The sequence below is a fragment of the Pezoporus wallicus genome, unplaced genomic scaffold, assembly GCF_028554395.1.
Source record: "Pezoporus wallicus isolate ANWC-B61680 ecotype Strahan unplaced genomic scaffold, APGP_CSIRO_Pwel_v1 contig_13504, whole genome shotgun sequence".
Lineage (NCBI taxonomy): Eukaryota > Metazoa > Chordata > Aves > Psittaciformes > Psittacidae > Pezoporus > Pezoporus wallicus.
The window spans coordinates 10,205-21,802 of NW_026636105.1; the positions used below are offsets into that span (position 1 = coordinate 10,205).

Below are 11,598 nucleotides of genomic sequence, written 5' to 3' on the forward strand. Positions count from 1 at the left end.
AATTGGAAGCAGAAGAGACAGGCAGACATTTCCTATACCGTATTTCCCAACAAGCTATCTCATCTTGGCATTCCAGTGGAGATTATTTCTTTGTTGTCATGAGGTAGTCACTGGATAATGGATAGTTTTAAAAACAGTCCATCTGTATTTAATCAATAAAGTAATGGTTTGTAAACTCACACAGCAGCAAGCAGTTTCTTGAAAAGAATAGAAGAGCATTCAAGGGAAAAAAGTGACAAGACTTGGTGATTTCCTAATGATCAGATTCAGTTCACTGCATGTGTCGTGGATTAAGCCCAGCTAGTAACTACCTGTAAATATCTCAGCAACCATAGAGGAAATGGAAAGTAAAAACATTGATATAATTCAGGCAGAACAGCAAGAGCTGGTATGAGCATCTACTGCGCGTGCTTCAAAGGCTGCCAGAAGTGATGAAGATTGTTGGAGGAAGTAAACGACCCTCAGAGACCACCACCACAATTCTGTACGCATGCAAGGAACTCTCTGGAAAACGATGTAATCCATCCGTACCCTCATGAATATGTATGTATGCCCAGTGGCTATAAAAGAACGGCTTGTGTGGCAATTGGGGTGATACACGCTAGGTGGAGCTATCCCCCGTGTCTCCCGGCGCCGCAATAAAGAATACCTGCTTGTCAGCTTTGTTGGCAAGTTTGTTCCTGGAGTTTTCTCCGTATCAATGGACGGGGTAGAGCAGTTGACATCATCTACCTGGACTTGTGCAAAGGGTTCGACACTGTCCCACATGACATCTTTGTCTCTAAATTGGAGAGACATCAAATTGATAGGTGGACCACTTGGTGGATAAAGAACTATCTGGATGGCTGCACACAAAGAGTTGTCGTCAATGGCTAAATGTCCAGCTGGAGACCTGTAACAAGTGGTGTCCCTCAGGGATCAGTGCTGGGACCAGTCTTGTTCAACATCTTTGTCGGTGACATGGGAAGAGGGATTGAGCGTGCCCTCAGCAAGTTTGCCGATAACACCAAGCTGTGTGGTTAGGTTAATATGCTGGAGGGAATGAATTCCATCCAGAGTGACCTTGACACGCTTGTAACATGGGTTGATGGCAACCTTATGAAGTTTAACCATGACAAGTGTAAGGTCTTACACCTGGGTTGGAGCAATCCCAGGCACACCTACAAGTTGGGCAGAGAAGAGATTCAGAGCAGCTCTGCAGAGAAGGACTTGGGGGTGTTGGTCGATGAGAAAATGAACATGAGCCGGCAGTGTGCACTCGCAGCCCAGAAAGCCAACTGTATCCTGGCCTGCATCAAGAGGAGCGTGACCAGCAGGTTGAAGGAGGTGATCCTGCCCCTTTACTCTGCTCTTGTGAGACCTCACTTAGAGTATTGTGTGCAGTTCTGGTGTCCTCAACATAAAAAGGACATGGAACTGTTGGAACAAGTCCAGAGGAGGGCCACGAGGATGATCAAGGGACTGGAGCACCTCCCTTATGAAGATAGGCTGAGAAAGGTGGGGCTGTTCAGCCTGGAGAAGAGAAGGCTGCGTGGAGACCTCATAGCAGCCTTCCAGTATCTGAAGGGGGCCTGCAAGGATGCTGGAGAGGGACTCTTCACTTGGGACTGTAGTGATAGGACAAGAGGTAATGGGTTCAAACTTAAACAGGGGAAGTTTAGATTGGATATAAGGAAGAAGTTCTTTACTGTAAGGGTGGTGAGGCACTGGAATGGGTTGCCCAGGGAAATTGTGAATGCTCCATCTCTCGTGGTGTTCAAGGCCAGTTTGGACAGAGCCTTGAGTGGCATATTTTAGTGGGAGGTGCCCCTGCCCACGGCAGGGGGTTGGAACTAGATGATCTTAAGGTCCTTTCCAACCCTAACTATTCTATGATTCTATCTTAAGGTCCTTTCCAATCCTAACTATTCTATGATTCTATAAGGGGAAAAATAATACATTAAGGTGTATAATAACTTCATAATAACTTCATAATATACCTAGCAATAATCCTACTTGGGAAACTGGTAAAGGTTTATCTTTTGCTATAAAAATGTCATCTACAGGTCTTGTCCTGCAAGCTTTTACTCCAGTGAGAACCGATGTTTGAGCAGCTGAAAAAGCATTCAAGCCTTATGAGATAACACAGGAATACAAATGAAAGAAGGAACACAGGAAATTACCTGAGCTCTGGTCATAGTTTCATACTTTCAGTTTAAACAAAGTATCAAATCTGAAAAAATACTCTTTTGTTACTTATCAAAGGGAAGATTTTAGATTAATACTCTATTCTCTTTAAATAAAATCTGTGAATTTATGTATAATCTCCCAAAACGTCCATAACTGAAATTTTCAATAAGTCTTACATAGACATATTTTAAAAATAGTGTCAGCAGTGATATTTTAAAAATGTGGAAACAGATGTGCTACCCTATTACAAGTACTGATGAATCTTCCCTGTATTTTTTTTATACTATAAAACATTTGTCTGCTTCTATTATAAATCTCTCCCCACTGAACAGATTTCTTCTCTGTGATTAAAGTAGTACCACACAGACATCATAAAACCAGCACTGTCCAGAAAATTCATATTGTTTTGGCCTGTCCATAAAATATAGGTATCTTAGAAATTGTTGCTTTTCCATAGAGAATTTCAGCAGCTCCCTTTCCTTACAATGAAATCACAGCCACATGCTTTATAACATCAGAGGCATTTCAAGGTGTCTCCATAAATGTAATTTATTGCTTGGGAACCCCAAACCTCTCCTTCATGAGAATACTGGGCATGCAGGTAGGAAAACCTCTGGCAGCAAAAGCTCCTGCTCTGGTTTGTTTTGGAGTCCTTTAACCGGTCTGCTGAGCACCCTGATACTGCACATCCACAGTCTCTTGGTGTTACGTATGAGGCACTTGCCTTTCTGAAAAATAAGCAGTCTAAATGATGAAAAGCTGAACTGGTTTAGTGATCATAACTGTAAATCAAAATCAGTTAGGTCTTAATATACTGCTCAAATTAATTTGCTTTAGCCCTTAATGCAGCAGTCCCTTCCACATTACCAGCATGGGGCTGATGCTGTCCAGGATCCTGCGGGACTCAATGTTACACACACAAATATGCTCTCATGCCACATCTATTCATAATAGGGCATATATGGAGTCTAATCTGAGATAATGCTGGCCAGATGTGTCACCAACCTGTCCAGCACAAATCAGCTACCTTTGAGCATGAAAAGATTCAATCTAGCCTGCAGCTATGAGCAGACAGAGCAAGTTGGCTGGGTGGCCACTGCCCAAAGGAAATGACCACTGAGGCACACAGCTACCACTGGGGTTAGGATTTTGGCTGGCCAACAGAAGCATCCATGAGTCCCAGTATAACAAAGCCACAGTTTTCTTAAGGAAGGAAAAAACTATTTCCTTTTGTTTTCCCCCTAAATCTGAAAGAAATAAGTTGCTTGGTACAGCTGGAAATAATCTAGAGCAGCACGCCAACAGATGCTTCAAACGCATCAACAGAGCACAGAAGACATTGAGAGAGAAAATGAAGACTCTTTAAATAATACATACATTTTACAGGCTTTTTTTTTTTTTCCCTGTAGGACCCCAGTGAAGTTACTGTATAAATCAGAAACTGAATTATTCATAAGTGGTGAATATATAATAAATTTTATTTCACATTGAAATATTCCTCACAGGTACATGCCTCTCTCTATGCAATGAACAGAAATGGGTAACGAGCCTGAAAACACCAAGGTCTTACCTGGAGTCTGGGTACTTTGTCAAGGTAGCTAGGCTGCTGGTATACATGTGTCCTCCTACATCGATGTGCACAGGAGCGTTCGACTTGGTGAGCTGCGCTGGGAGAGGAATTCCTTGAGCAGCCAGAGGAGAAACTGGGGACCGTGTTAGAGACAGACGGGACATGCTTCTTCCCTCCTGTAAAAGGAAGACAAAAAAGAACAGTTTCTCTTAAATCTATCAGTGTTACCTTTCTTTCCAGTGTGATCACAGATCTAATCAGATCATTTTTGCATCTGCCTGACCACATATTCAGTTAACAAATTATTGCCACCACTGTAATTATGTGTATTTGCATCATTTTCTTCAAAGTACCAGAGGGGAAGAGAAAGATGCTTATTAGCAATAAGAAATCAAGAAAAAAAAATGTTCAAGGTGTCAGCCTCAAGGAGCATAAAACAAACTGCAAAAATCTAATTAAAGGTCATGGGCTTATGTGTTAGATGTGAAATATCCCCTGACAAACAAAAAACCAATTTGTGAATCGGGATTCAGGGGGTTTTGCAAGTTTGTCTCAGTAACAAGACACCTCTAAATTAGTGAATTCCTCAGTACCTAAGGCATTTAGTTCATACATGTAGTAAATTTCACATCAAACTAAGATCAATTTTCTGGTTTATTTTCAATAATTGTGAAATAAATGGATAATTTTCAGTTAAGCCTTAATATTGGACATAAAGAACTAATAAGCTTTCAAACTGAAAGCAATTAATACATGGAAGTAGCAAAAAAAGAAAAATAAATAAACTGACCCATGCTTTCATGGCAAGAAAGCACTGTACAATCTGGCATGTGAAATTACAAATTCAACAATCCACTTAATGTTTACTGCCCTGAAAATACCTGAAAAAAATCAGTGAAATTTCTGAATTGAGTCAAAAAATCTTCATCGGATGTACAAAGCAAAGAAAAAACAACAAACCTGAAATGTCTTAAAAATGAACAGGATAACCATAGCAAAAGAAAATTCCTCAGTTCTCTTCTGGAAGAAAAGCACAGCTTATCCTGCATGAAACAAGTGTCTCAAAGCGATCTCAGTTAAATTGGTACAGAGGGCATACATGTCAAACAGAAAAGGAAAAGAAACCTTTTATAAAAGTTTAAGAAAATATCCATCCATTCTCCCCCTTATGGGTAAAACAACATATGCAAAACATTATAGTTGAGGACATTTTTTAATATAATCTAATTTTCTTGGTATTTTGTTCTGCAAGCATGCTACCAAGCACCCAGGCTCTTCCTTGCATCTGACAAGCATTTTACATGCAGCATGGCAAAGTGAATTCCCATTTCTCCCCCATTACTTTGACAATTGGCCTTAAAATTTAAAGCTGGTCTCGCCTTTCTCTTAGCAGTATTTTGCATTTGCACAAGACGTCAAGATGCCCATGCCACTAGATGAACAGACAATTAGCAACATTCTTTGTAAAAAAAAATAAATCTGAACTGTATATAAAGGGATTGAGAAATGTTAATACATCTGGAAAGCTTCACAAAGTCACTGCAACATCTCCATTTACTGTATTTCAACTTGATTAGCTCCTAAGCTAACCAAGCACAGAAATACATCACCTCATTATGAATTCACATCATTTCCTCTTCGGAAGCTGGACAGACATCTGCACTGAACATGAAGCAAATACCAACTCTGCCTTAGGACTTCTGTGTCAGACGATGCAAAATTGGGCATTAACATTTTTACTATAGCATCACCTTTGAGGAAAGTGATTGAATCATTTCATGACTGAAGACACTGCTTTCTTGTTTCCCACAAGAGACTGTTGTGGGCAATCTTCAAGTAAATATGTCATATAGCATAAATAACAGAACTAACTTTTAAAAAGAAATTAGTATGTATGTACCTACAAGTATTTTAGTGATGTGCTTAATAATCTGTGGGTTTTTGGTAGGGTTTTTTTTTCCTTACCAAAGAACACTGTAAACCCATATTCACTCTCTACTCCTTCACTTAAACGAAAGGGTCAGAAGATCCAGAATGAATATCAACCCTGTCTTTGTTCGGACCCCAACCATTATCACTAATGATAAAGGTGCAGACCTTGCATGGTACAGAGCTGCCTTAGAAATAAATCTCACACAGTTTCACAAAACAAGTGCCTAATTAGGGCTTATCTGCACCCCTTGTTACAATTTCCAAATTAAATCAAGGGACTTCCAGTCCTCTGTAAATGCATCTTACATTTAACCTTCTACCTTGAAATACATACTTCTACCTTGAAATACATACTTCAGTTTTAAGACATGCACAGATAGCTAAAGATCAAGTGATCAGAAACTATTTGTGCATATTTAAGCGCTGCTGCTATCTCAGGATTGTGTTTAATGTTAGTATACCAGTAAATTCCTTGATCTGTAGAGAGTCTGAGATTCTCAGTGAGGCCATACTCACAGTAGATATTTAATTTATACTATTCACTGGAGTGACCTTTTGAACAATCCTCTGCTTTTGGCATCTCTCAGCTAGAACATGTGTTGAAAAAAACTTAAATTATAGAAAAATCACTGGAAAGCTAAAATAGTTCTCAAACTTTTATGGCTTTTTGTACTTACTGAGGGTGCCACTGGCTTTCTGGGGGAGGGGAGGAGAAGGGGAATAAAAGCACAAGCTTTTCCCCTGGTTGGAAAGGATTCATATTGTGATAAACATAAATGCATTGGCTTTCACAAATCATAGGTGTGGTTATGTGGATATAACTGTACGAGTTTGCAAAGCTCGCTAAAGACACAAGATTAGACAACAAGTTGAAAATGGCCAGAACTCTTGAGCAAAATGGAGTCACAGAGCAAAAGAATTTGTAAAGGGGGGGGGGGAAGGGGCTTGGTATAAGAAACGCTAGTGCCTGGAAAACATAGGGTTAAAGAACTTTTAGCCTAACTTAGGTCGAAGATAAAGAACAATGTTTCCATTGCAAGTCTGTGGAATTTAGTGGCCCCACTATACATGAATGAATGATTTCACATCATCCTTTTACTTATCAGTTTAGAGACAGTGCCTCCCAAACATCTGCTAGCTTGGGATACTGCTTGTCTGCCCATCCTGTTTTGCTTGCAATAAATTTTGCACAAAGATCACACTGTTCTAAATCTTTGGTAGTTATCAGAAGAATTACTGAAGGCAAAATCAAGAGCCTGATTCCCAAATTATGTGAATATTTATTTTTTACAACATTACACACAAAGATCTTTCAGAGACAGCTTATTTGTTTTTGCCTGTGAAATACAAACTCACTCCTCTAAACAAGAAAATAAGGTTTTATTGAGGGACAAAGTCAATAAAGCAAAGGCAACAGCGCTGGCCGCATGACCGTAGCCAGAGGAGCAACTGATTAGTATTTGTTACAGGTTTATATACTTTCACTATTGCATTAGTAATGTACATATTCATAATTCCTGCGTATAGGCGGGGAATATTATAACTAGCTTCAGGAACTTATTATCATAAGTCCCCTCCTCTTGGCGTCTGCGCACTGCTCTCCAGTGATTGCAGGCAGGGGTCTTGAGGATGAAGTAAGCAGTCTTCTTCACAGTGTACTTTTCACCTTTGGCACAGTTAGATGCCCCAGTAATCACACAACTAGCTGAAACCAGCCATATCTGTAATTCTTCTGATAACTACCAAAGATTTAGAACAGTGTGACCTTCCTGCAAAATTTATTGCAGGATGGGCAGGAGGAGTACAAGGAGTATCCCAAGCTAGCAGATGTTTGGGAGGCTCCGTCTCTAAACTAACTGATAAGTAGAAGGATGGTGTGAAATAACTCATTTTTGTTTAGTGGGGCCACTAAATCCTGTTATCTCACCACAGACTTACAACACAAACATTTTTCTTTAAAACTAAAGATACTTTAGAAGACTAGTGTGAAACAATTAACTCATGTTTAGTGGGGCCACAAAATTCCACAGACTTACAACATAAATATTGTTCTCTTTCTACAACCTAAATTAAGCTAAAAAGTGCTTTATGTTTTCCAGGCACTAGCTTTCCTTATATCAAGTCTCCCCCTTCTTTCACCTTTACAAATTCTTTTACTATGTGACTCCACTTTGATCAAGAGTTCTGGCCCTTTTTAACTTGTTGTCTGATCTTGTGTCTTTAGCGAGCTTTGTTTCTGTTTTCGTAAACTCAGTTATAATACAGTTATAAATACAGTTATATCCACATAACCACACCTATGATTTGCGAAAGCCAATACATTTATGTGTTTATCACATGCCTTTCTAAGCTAACTGCATAAGTACTACTTGTAAAAGCTATTTGCCCATGCAAAGTGAAATAATCACAATGCCATGCTCATTTACACACAAAATGATTTTGTGTCCCATTGTGCTCACAGTTGTTCAGCTCTCTAGGGGTGATTAAACTAGCTATGCTGCTACAGCTTGAGATGATTTCACTGAATCATTTCACCGCGAAGTTGCTTCTTTGCTAAGCTGTTATTTTAACCATAAAATGTAAACAGAAGGGAGCCGTAAGAGCTCCATTCAGCTCCGTGCCCAGGGCTATAACAGTAGGGCAGAAAATGCTGAAATACTGCAGAATTTTCCAGGGTGTTGCCTTTCTTGCTCTAAAGCCTTCAGGAATACTGTTCATTTAATACACACTCTAGATGATACATTTCAGATCCTACTAAAAGAAAGGCTTCAAAAGTGTAAGAACTTTTGGGCGGAGAAAGCTTTCCCACCTCTGCACACAGCTCGGGGCCATGGTAACCAATAGTGCTCTTGATGTTGGGAAAATACAGCAGGAATAAACCGCACAGAGCAGACATATAGGGAGACAAGGGAGGTGAAAGGTTGCAGAGAAGAAATCAGCAACAGACTGGAAGGGGCAGTGAAAAAAAGGGAGAATGAAAAAGGAGGCGGCTTGGAAGGAGGAACAAAGTTAAATCTAGGAGCAGGCACTTAAAAGACTACAGATGGGAAGCAAGACGAATTAAGGATGTAAAAATGCTTTTTTTTTCTTAATTGTTGCCAGGATAAAAATCAACTGAAGTTAATGCTATTATTCACTCATGCTGTTTGATTCTTTCGCACATTTAGGACATGAGCTAAGAATGGCAGGTTTAAGGACCTGCCATGAGGCATCTTGTTCCTAATATAAGGAAAGTGAGTGCCTGGAAAACATAGGGTTAAGATACTTTTAACTTAGCTTAGGTCTAAGATAGAGAACAATGTTTGTGTTGTAAGTCTGTGGTGTGATAACAGAATTTAGTAGTCTTACTAACAAGAGTAAATTATTTCTTTCCATCCTTCTAATGAGTGACCATACTTCTAATTATCAGTTAGATTGGAGGCAGTGACTCCCGAACATCTTCTAGCTTTGGATACTCCTTGTCTGCTCTATCCTGTTCTGCTTGCAATAAATTTTGTACAAAGCTCACACTGTTCTAAATCTTTGCCAGCTATCAGAAACTTGCAGATAGGGTTGGTTTCAGCTAATTTGTGATTACTAGAGCATTCAACTGTGCCAAAGGTGAAAAGTGCACCTTGAGGAAGACTGCTTACTTCATCTTGAAGACCCCTGCCCACATGAGGAAGACTATTCATCTTGAAGACCATCGGAGGGCAGTGCGCAAGCGCCAAAAGGGTGCTTATGATAATGAGTACCTAAACTAATTGTAATAACCCCGCCAAACTCTCGGGAACCTAATGAATATGAATGCTTGTGTGTAATAAATATCTGCTTGGTTAACCCCTCGGTGTGCAAGTTAGGAGGAGTGATTCCCCTTGCACCCAGCGCCGTAATAAACGTACCTGCTTTATAACTCCCTCTCAGTTGTAGAGTCTGATTCCGTGCTTCACTCCGGCTCACGCTCCCCGGGACTGTTCCCAGAACGGAGTCGGGAGGGGGGAAGGGGGGGAAGCCGTTCTCCCCCCTCTTCCCCCTCCCCCCGCAACCTCCATTCCCATGCCAGGAGGCCCAGGAGAGCTCTGGGGTAGGCTCCCCCAGCAGCCCAGCACCCTGGGGTGGTTACCGGCTGGAGTCACCCAGCATGAGAGCCGGCGCGACCGGAGGGACACGGCGGCTGCGAACCCGGCAATTACCTTTGTCTCTACACAGCCAGGGATGGCGACCGCTCGGGTCTGCCTCCGGAGACACCCAGAGACAACCGCTCACCCCGTGAACCGGGCCTACAAACAAAGCAGGGCGAAGGGGGGGTTGCAAACCGTGGACCTCCACGGCTCCAACGCCGAAAGTCCGTAAATATTTGTGCACGCACCTCCCCGCTGCTTCCCTCAACACCAGACCGAGTGACAGAGGAGATGGTGCCCAAAACTGTTACAGTGGAGGTGGGGGAGCTCCCTCGGGGAAAAAAAAAAAAAAAAAAAAAGGCTTTACCTCCCCTTCCCAACCCGCCTATCTCCAGCCGATTTACTCCAAGTTTCACGTCACCCAAACGCTTTTCCAGGCGTGATGTCCGGGGAAATCACCAGCAAGCAACGCACTCAGTCATTCAACTTCTGCCTTTCTCTTTTAAAACACATTGTGTGCCCAAAGGTAAAATTCAAGAACAAAAAAAAAAAAACAAAACAAAAAACAAAACGGAAACAAATCCCACAACATGGCGTCATTTACTTATTCCCACATAACAAGACAGATGTCTTAGATGAATGCAAGAAAAAAAAAAAAAGGAAAAAGAAAAACAAAACAAAAAAGCCAGCCCCGAATCCCCTCTCCTTCACATTTTCCGCGCAGCCACTGGTGGTGAGCATTAGCCAGGCTAATATATTAATTTTGCAGAAGTGTGCCACATCGCATGCAGGAGCAGAAATGCAAACTATAGCCTAGAGTGGTTTGAAGTCTACCCCAAAACAAGCCTTCCACTCTTACTGGCGCCAGTTTCTTTCACAGCCCGCCCGTATTTTCCATACGCGCCGCTCCCCATTGTCGCCTGCCTTCCCTTTGTGCCGAGCCTCCACGCCGCCAGCCCCCGCGCCCCACTTTGCGCTGCCACGCGCACCGCCCGCCCGACCCCCGCGGCTCCGCTGTACCATGCAAGAGCGCGGAGAGAGCCGCACTACCTCCGCCGCGCTGGAGCTTGGATGTTGTCTTCAGAGCCGGGGCGGCAACGTGGGCACTCCGGGCCGCGGGGCTCCGCAGACGCGGCCCATACTGGAGCGGAGAAAACCCAAGCATACACACAGAGACAAGGCACTATCAAAGCTGGGCGGCTGCAAATGGGTCCTATAGTTTAAAAAAAAACACACAAAAAAAAAAAAAACAAAAAAGCACAAACAACAAACCACCCCTCCGCCGCTTCTCCTCCAGAGCCAAGAGCCAAGTTAGTTTGAAGAGGCACTTTAAAAAAAAAAAAAAAAAAAAAAGGAGAAGGAAACGGGAGAAAGCGATAGCGCGGTACGATGCAATGCGATGCACGGCATGGCGGAGCCGCCGTCGTATTACTTACCTTGAGCACGGAAAATATGCGTGAGACCCCGTTTGGCTTTGAGCTCTGTTGAGTTTGCGTGTGATGGGCTCAGCTTTTTGCTTTTATTACTATCTTTGCTCCTCAGATAGTGCTATGATTCTTATTATTGTTTTTAAAGCTCCACTCTCTATTCCCCCCCCCGTTTCTGCTTTTTGCTGCTTCCTTTTCTATTTATTTTGTGTGTGTATCTGTGGATGTGTGTGTGAGAGGAAAATAAAAGCCTTAAAATGAAACTGCAGAGGCTGTTATGAGAAGAAAAACAATAATCCCGTCTCTAAATAACAGAGGGAAGGGAGGAGGAAAGAAAGCGAATTCTTGCTCAGGGCTTTGTAAATGCCTGCAGGGCAGAGGATTAGGCTACAATCAGCTC

The 11,598-nt window shown here is 41.9% G+C and overlaps 1 long non-coding RNA gene across 2 annotated transcripts; it reads right to left on the reverse strand.

Moving 5' to 3' along the window:
• Positions 1–2,166: 2,166 nt before the first annotated feature.
• LOC130593696 (uncharacterized) lies at positions 2,167–11,324 on the reverse strand. Of its 2 annotated transcripts, XR_008970860.1 has the most exons (4): positions 11,208–11,324; positions 10,792–10,984; positions 3,740–3,915; positions 2,167–2,897 (listed from the first exon to the last, which is right to left on the reverse strand). It is a non-coding gene; the product is annotated as an uncharacterized LOC130593696 (long non-coding RNA). The 2 variants fall into 2 exon arrangements; XR_008970859.1 differs by lacking the exon at positions 2,167–2,897 and having other exon boundaries at positions 3,627–3,915.
• Between the last annotated feature and the right edge of the window lie 274 nt (positions 11,325–11,598).